Below are 7,144 nucleotides of genomic sequence, written 5' to 3'. Positions count from 1 at the left end.
TGAGACATTTAGTGGAAGGTTTAATGCCCTTCACTAAGGTAAACAGGTGAACTCCAAATGGACTAGAGAAGTCCACTTCTTCTGAGGGAGAGTTCAAAAAGAGGCGACTGAAGATTAAAGGATGCCCATGCTTCTCTCCACTGCCTTGGAGCATGCAGCATGCCACTATACATTGTCTCATCCCACCATGGATTAGAGATTCCTAACCCCATCTTTCACAGCCGCCAAGAATACTACTGCCTGGATTCATTTGATGTAAAGCCTACTAATTTGAACTTTAAGAAATGCAGGAGAGTTCAGCTGAAAAAAAAGAAAGAGTTTTAGTCTTACCTGTGACTGAAGTTTGCTGCTGTCATACTCAAGAATCTGTACCTTGGCTCCTAGCTGGCAAATGTAGTTTGAAGAAACATCTATAGAGAATAAAAAAAAAAATCAGGGTGAAGAATACTTGGGCTGGGGGATAAAACAATTAATTATTGCAATATAACTTTCCTCAATAGAAATATAAAAAAATGTTTGATAAATGTTCGATATAACAGACCATTCTCATGCTTCTGCGTTCTAGCGACAGCATTTGTGGCATTTTCTACTGTAAGAGAAGCGACACTACTCTGTTGTCACCACAAGAGGAAGCACTTCTGAGTTTTTCGACATGATTCCACTAGGGAAGGGGTGGGGACTAAAATGAGTCACCAAATATACTTTAGAAATTAATTAATTAATGAATATAAATTAAAAAAAAGTGGGCAATATATCGGTTCATTAGTTTTGTCATTCCCGTTATTCCAGTATGCGGATAAATGCAGATAAACGCAAACTAACAGTGCAAAACGATTCCCTCACTTCTGGTGTAACTTAGTGAGCTGCAGTCTGAGGTAAGTTAATCTGAACAAGAATCTGACAAATAAGGAGCTGACTTACCGTATTTGCAGGGCTCAGAGAAGCTGCTGTGGACTTTACATACACTCGCCAATATCTCATAAGGGTGAGTAAGCAATGCTATCTGTATATTATTTATTTCTGTGTTTACTATTTCATCCAATCAGAATATTTTAGATTTACTTCAGTTGTTAAATATGGTTCTTATTAAAAGTAAAAGGATGGGCAGAGTAAGATGTCATCGTTAATCTACAAAATGATATATATTTAAGCATCCAAAAATGGTTTTATTTGAAACAAACAATACAAAACAAATACACTATACCATAAAATAATAGTCAGTGGCCAGTGTTTTACAGTTTTGGAAAGCAATACTTACGTGGGTTGCCAGTATTTCACAGAGGCAGACAGACTACTCAAAAACAACGGGATAACGTCTGAAACACGGGGTTATACCTCCCCTGTTTGAGTGGAGCAATCGTGAGCTGTTCTCCTGTGACCAAAAGTGAGTGACAAAATAAGTGGCATGAACCTGTACTGGCCTAGGGGGAACCAACTTCTTTACTAACATCCTAACATTTAGCAGCAATAAATCATGTTTGCTTCGCACAACTACAGCTGAAGTGGCCTGTGTTGCAGTGCTCAAACAGTCATATTTTAGTATTAATGCATTCCCAAGCAACAAAAGTGAAAGAAAAATGTTCATGCTAGTTACAGCACTGATTTAAACGAAAGTAAACTGAGGATGCTGTATTTGTTGTATGGGAGAGTGGAAAAACGCGAGCTTCCTAACCTAGCTGTTTTCATCAGCTGGCTAACATGAAGCAGCGCTCTGTCACTTGCACAGCATGGCCGAATGGATGTTTTTATAGTGAATTACAATGATCAAACAAGACCAAAAAAAAGAAAAAAACCCCCACTAATTTCAGTTTAAACACACTTAAAAGGAAGATGCTGTTTGTTAGGTGCAAAAGAATCACATTGCAGTTAATTCCACCAAGGTCTGTCTTTTACACAATGAGCATCAGATATTTTGGTTTTTCCAACTGCAGTAAAGTTAGTTTCATATTCACATATTCAGATTTCTTTCTTTAATAATCTTCGAATGGTGCATGCAAAAGGGTAAATACTTGCAAATTATCGTTGTTAGCATCCAAGACAAGCAGCTACAACTTTGTTTAGGTCGGAAATGCACGTCTTTTGAAAAACACTGAACACAGAAACCAAATTTACCGCAGTGTTATTTCAACCCTCAAACTACTACTACAGAATAGAGAAATTCAAATGTCTGCTAGCTTGTCTTTGAATACTGTGATATGCTCTGACATGGAGGTGATAGGAGTAAGGTAGTGTGATACATAATTGACATACAGAGCCTGTTAGTTTGCTGTTTGTAATACGCTAATGTTGTTGAAAAATGAAACAGTTTAGCACCTAGCACTTGTCATCAGACAGCTAAAAATAATCTTTTATTTTTAAATGGTGAATACTACAAAAATTGTGGCTGAGCTGTGCGTGTGAGAGTGCTGGTTTAACCAGCTAGTAAAAACAGATAACCTGGGAACTTTCTCCCACTATCCCAGGACAGATTTGTTCCACTGTTTGGCAAATGTTTGTCATGTTCTGAGAATAGTTTAAAAGTTTAAAATCACAATTACCTGGCTTCTTCAACTGTCACTCGGGAGCAAAAATCAGACTTCAAACTTAAAGATAATGATTTGATGAAATAATTTATTGTGATAATTATCAATTGTAATACCATTTTTGTCCATATCACCCAGCCCTAAGTAATTACAATACCAACAGCTTTCAAAATCAGAACGTTATCAAAGTAAGTGAAAAGGGCTAGGCACTTTGACCATGTTCTACTAATACACATACTACAAGCTAATAACTTTAGAAATGCACTTCATTCTGTGGCCAATTATGGCCAAATAAGCTTTCACATGCATGAGTTGCTACCTGCCCTAAGGAACTTTAAGCATAATTTAGTCCAATACCCACATATCCTTTGCCAAGGATTTTGCATGAACCAAAACAAAAATTTGCAGTTTAAAATTTGCACTTGAACACATTCTTAAACTAGGGGTGCAAACCTGACATGTCTGGGTTTTTTTGGATTCCTGTCCAGGAAAAAACAAATTCCATTCCTGGACATACTGTCCAAGCTTTTTCTTTAGGGGTGTAATGATTAATGGACGACCAAATTAGTTGGCAACTAATTTAATAGTTGATTAGTTAGTGACATTATCACGCGTGTTTCTTGCGCTAACTAGGAATGTTTTGACATTACCGCTCCCTGGAGAGTTAACAAAAGCGTGATGGCAGCCTCAAGAAAAAAAAGTATGGGAGCATTTCAAGCTAAACTCCAAAAGCCAATCTTAGCTGGCATGGGGGCACATCCTCCATGTTGGAGCGTCTAAAGAGGAAACACGTCGGCTCACTGGATGAAGAAGATTCATCTCGGTAAGATAGTTGTGCTAGCGAGCAAGTTAGCTAATGTTAATGTTAAAAGCTGTCCTACGTCATGTTATGAGCTGAGCTGTAACATTTCGAAATGCATGGTCTCTTGAATCATTGATAGAGTTGGAACGGGTAGCAAATAACTATTATTCAGAATGACCCAGTTTTACACACTGCATTGTTGTCCTAACGTCGAAGCCACAGGTGCATTCAAATTCGGTGAACACAGGAGAACCATTCAAAACAGTTGGGAACAGTTTTCTGTTTGCCTTGAGTTCTCTGCTAATGTTTACCACCATTCGCAAACAGTTTCAGGTGGTAGCGCTCTGTGAACTTAGAGGACAGCTGGACGAAGGGTTACCTTTGAAAGGTCGGTAAAGTTAGGTTGATATTCGATATTCAGCGGATATTGGCGTTTCCTATCGCTCACAAACAACCTCTTAAAAATTCTGAAATAACATTTTCTAAATCGTGGTAAAACAGACAACAAACTACAATCATTATATTTCGTCAAAGTACTCGATCTTTTCATTTCGCCGAGTACTTTTGATGAAAATAGCTGGAACGGTAAGGGACCGTCGGTAAAGTGCGGGTACTGATTAAAAACGTTAAACATTCAAAGACATGAGGAGCCTGCTGGCGTTATTTATAAAGACTTTAAACCTACTGAAATAGAAAGTTGATGTGAAAATCAATGACTGACACTAACAAGTATACATCTGACCTGATCTGACGAACATACTACAACCTTTAGATTGATAAAATTTGCCTTAGTTGAATTGCAGAGATTATTTTTTTATATGTAATTAATTGCTACTGTGAGACGTCCATAAGACATACACATCTAAAGTCACTTGTAGTGTACAGGTACCCATCTTTGAAAAAACAAACCTTTAGTTTGATGATAACAATCCCTTTTTTGATTTTTTATGACATTTAAGTTCCTACTGTGTCACGTACATATAACATACAGATTTAAAATCACTTGTAATGTACAGAGACACACCTGACAAACATACTACAACCTTTAGTTTGGTAAAATGCGCCTTGACTGAATTTTAATGAATTTTTTATCTTGAAATAAATTACTACTGTGTCATATCCATATGACTTACAGATCTAAAATCACTTGTACTGTACAGAGACACACCTGACAAACATACTACAACCTTTAATTTGGTAATATATCCCTCAAATGAATTTTAATGAATTTTGTATAGAAATAAATTACTACTGTGTCATATCCATATGACCTACAGATCTAAAATCACTTGTAGTGTAGAGAGACATGCCTGACAAACATACTACAACCTTTAGTCTGATAAAATATGCCTCGACTGAATTTTAATGAATTCTTTCTAAAAATAATTCGCAATTGTGTCACATCCATATGACTTGGAGATCTAAAATCACTTGTAGAGTACAGAGACACACCTGCCAAACATACTACAACATATGACATAGAGATCTTGATAGTTGGTTTCTGGTGTGGCTGGTGCATTGTTTCACTGATTTTTGTTTTTAAGAGATTTTCAGAAAATTATTATTATGCTAAAATTTGAAAAAGTCTGATTTCACAATTAGCTGGTTCTGTTATCACACACTTTCTTCTATTTGGCTATTTATATACAATGTGGAACTTGTAAAAGTTGGCTCCATGCAGACTGCTTTGGAATGATTCCAGGTGCTGTTCCTGATGAGGAAACAACATGGCAATGTGAAATGTGTGAAACGGATGTGTAAAAAAGTAGTTCAGGAAGATATATGTACTGCGAAATATTTTTAAAATAGAAACATTGCAACAAATAATTTTTAATTTTTACTGTATTGTTAGTTTAGTGTTGTGTAAGTTATAGTCAGCTGATCAGCAATTCATACCCCAGAATATATTTATTTTAATTCTGCACATCTTTGGATACAGTGATGGCAGTTTGTACTTAATTAGACTGGATACACTTTTGTCAGTTTTATTTTTTTGTTTTTTAAAGATGAATATAATTTTTTGTTACATGGATGTGCCTCAGAAACACTTAATTCATGAAATAATAATGACAATCAGACTACTGTATGTTGTTCATGTGCGACAAATTATTTGTTCCAGAAAAAACTAATTCTCCCACAATATGCTAACAAGAAGGTTGTATTTTGCTTGAGAAAGGTTTTTCAGGAAAATTCTAGTGCATGTAGAGCTGGGCGATATGGCCAAAAATGTTATCACGATAAACAAAATTCATATCGTTCGATATCGATACATACCGCGATAAATGTCAAATCATTATTTCTTTCAAGTTTGAAGGCTGATTTTTGGTCCTGGGGGGTTAACTGCTATTTTAAACTATCCTTTATGGTCGGAACATGACAAACACTCACCAAACAGTGGAACATTTCACAAATCTGTCATGGGAGAGTGGGAGAAAGTGTCTGGTGAGCTGTTTCTACCAGCTGGAAAAGCATGACTATTTTGTAATAAAAAAGAAAACAGATTATTTTTAGCGGGTGACGAGCGCTCGGCTACCCCGCTACAAATGACGTCACAGTATTCAGACATCAGCTAGCGACGACTGGATTTCTCTATACTATCGTAGTAGTTTAAGTGGTGAACCGCAAAATATCAACACCAGACAAACGGAGTCCTCTTTTTAGGAACGTTTAAACTGAAAGCGGTGCTTTTGTGTCTTGTCTGATCTACAGTATCATCAATTCTCCGTGCTGTGTGAGTGACAGAGCTGCTTCAAGTTAGCCAGCTGCTAAAAACAGCTAGCCTGGAAAGCTAGCGCTCTGCCGCTCTCCAGTGCCTCACAGCTTCCTCAGTTTACTTTCGTTTAAATCAGGGCTGTAATTTACATGAACCCACTTTTTTCTTTCACTTTCGTTGCTTGGGAATGCACTAATACTTAAATATGACTGTCCGAGCGCTGTAACAGCGCTGTAGTTGTGAGGATTGTGATTGTGATTTAACGCAGCTAAAGCTGGTTAGTATGTTAGGAAAGAGGTGAGTTCGCTGTAGGACGGTACAGTTACACCACTGACCTCGTCACTCACACAGGAGATCAGATCGCCGGTCGCTCCACTCAAACAGGGAACGTAGAACTCCGTGTTTCAGCCGTTGCTAAAGACTCATCTTACTCGTGGCCCCCTCCCTCTCTAATCATATAGAAAAACTCGGAAGTGCGCCCTCTACTGGCGACAGCACAGTAATGTTGTAGAAAGTAGAGTAGTAGAAAACGCCACCAAGGCTTTCGCTGAACGTGGAGGTGTGAGAATGGTGTATTATATCGAACATTTATCGAACATGTCGTATCGAGGAAAAGTTATTTCGCGATAATTATCGTTATCGTTTTATCACCCAGCCCTAAGTGCATGTATATTGAATATTCTAGTAGGACAGCAAAACATGTCAAAGTTTATGAGATGTGCCTAAGTACACTTAAGGTGATTGTACATCTGTAGATCTGTATGTCAACAGTTGGTCAGAATAGTCATAAGTATTAGAAATTAAACAATTAAAAAGATTAAAATCTTCAAATTTATAGTTTTTTTTTTTATTGGTTTGCGTTATTTGTTAAATCAAATGGGTGCTGCGGTAGTATACATGCACCGACCCTCTTTATTAGGGACAACCTGTCATCAGAGGAAGGTGTCAGTACATTGGCAAGCAGGCACAAACTAGGCAAATTTACAATCAAAATCCAACAAAACAGAAGAATGGTTAAAACAAGAGATATTGCAGAACAAGAACATGGTTAAGAAATGCACTCAGAAAGCTGCAACACTTTGCAAGGCAAGAGACCAAAGTCTTTAC

The sequence above is a fragment of the Colossoma macropomum genome, unplaced genomic scaffold (assembly GCF_904425465.1).
Source record: "Colossoma macropomum unplaced genomic scaffold, Colossoma_macropomum, whole genome shotgun sequence".
NCBI lineage: Eukaryota > Metazoa > Chordata > Actinopteri > Characiformes > Serrasalmidae > Colossoma > Colossoma macropomum.
The sequence above is the reverse complement of the archived record's forward strand: the minus strand, read 5'-3'. Positions refer to the sequence as shown.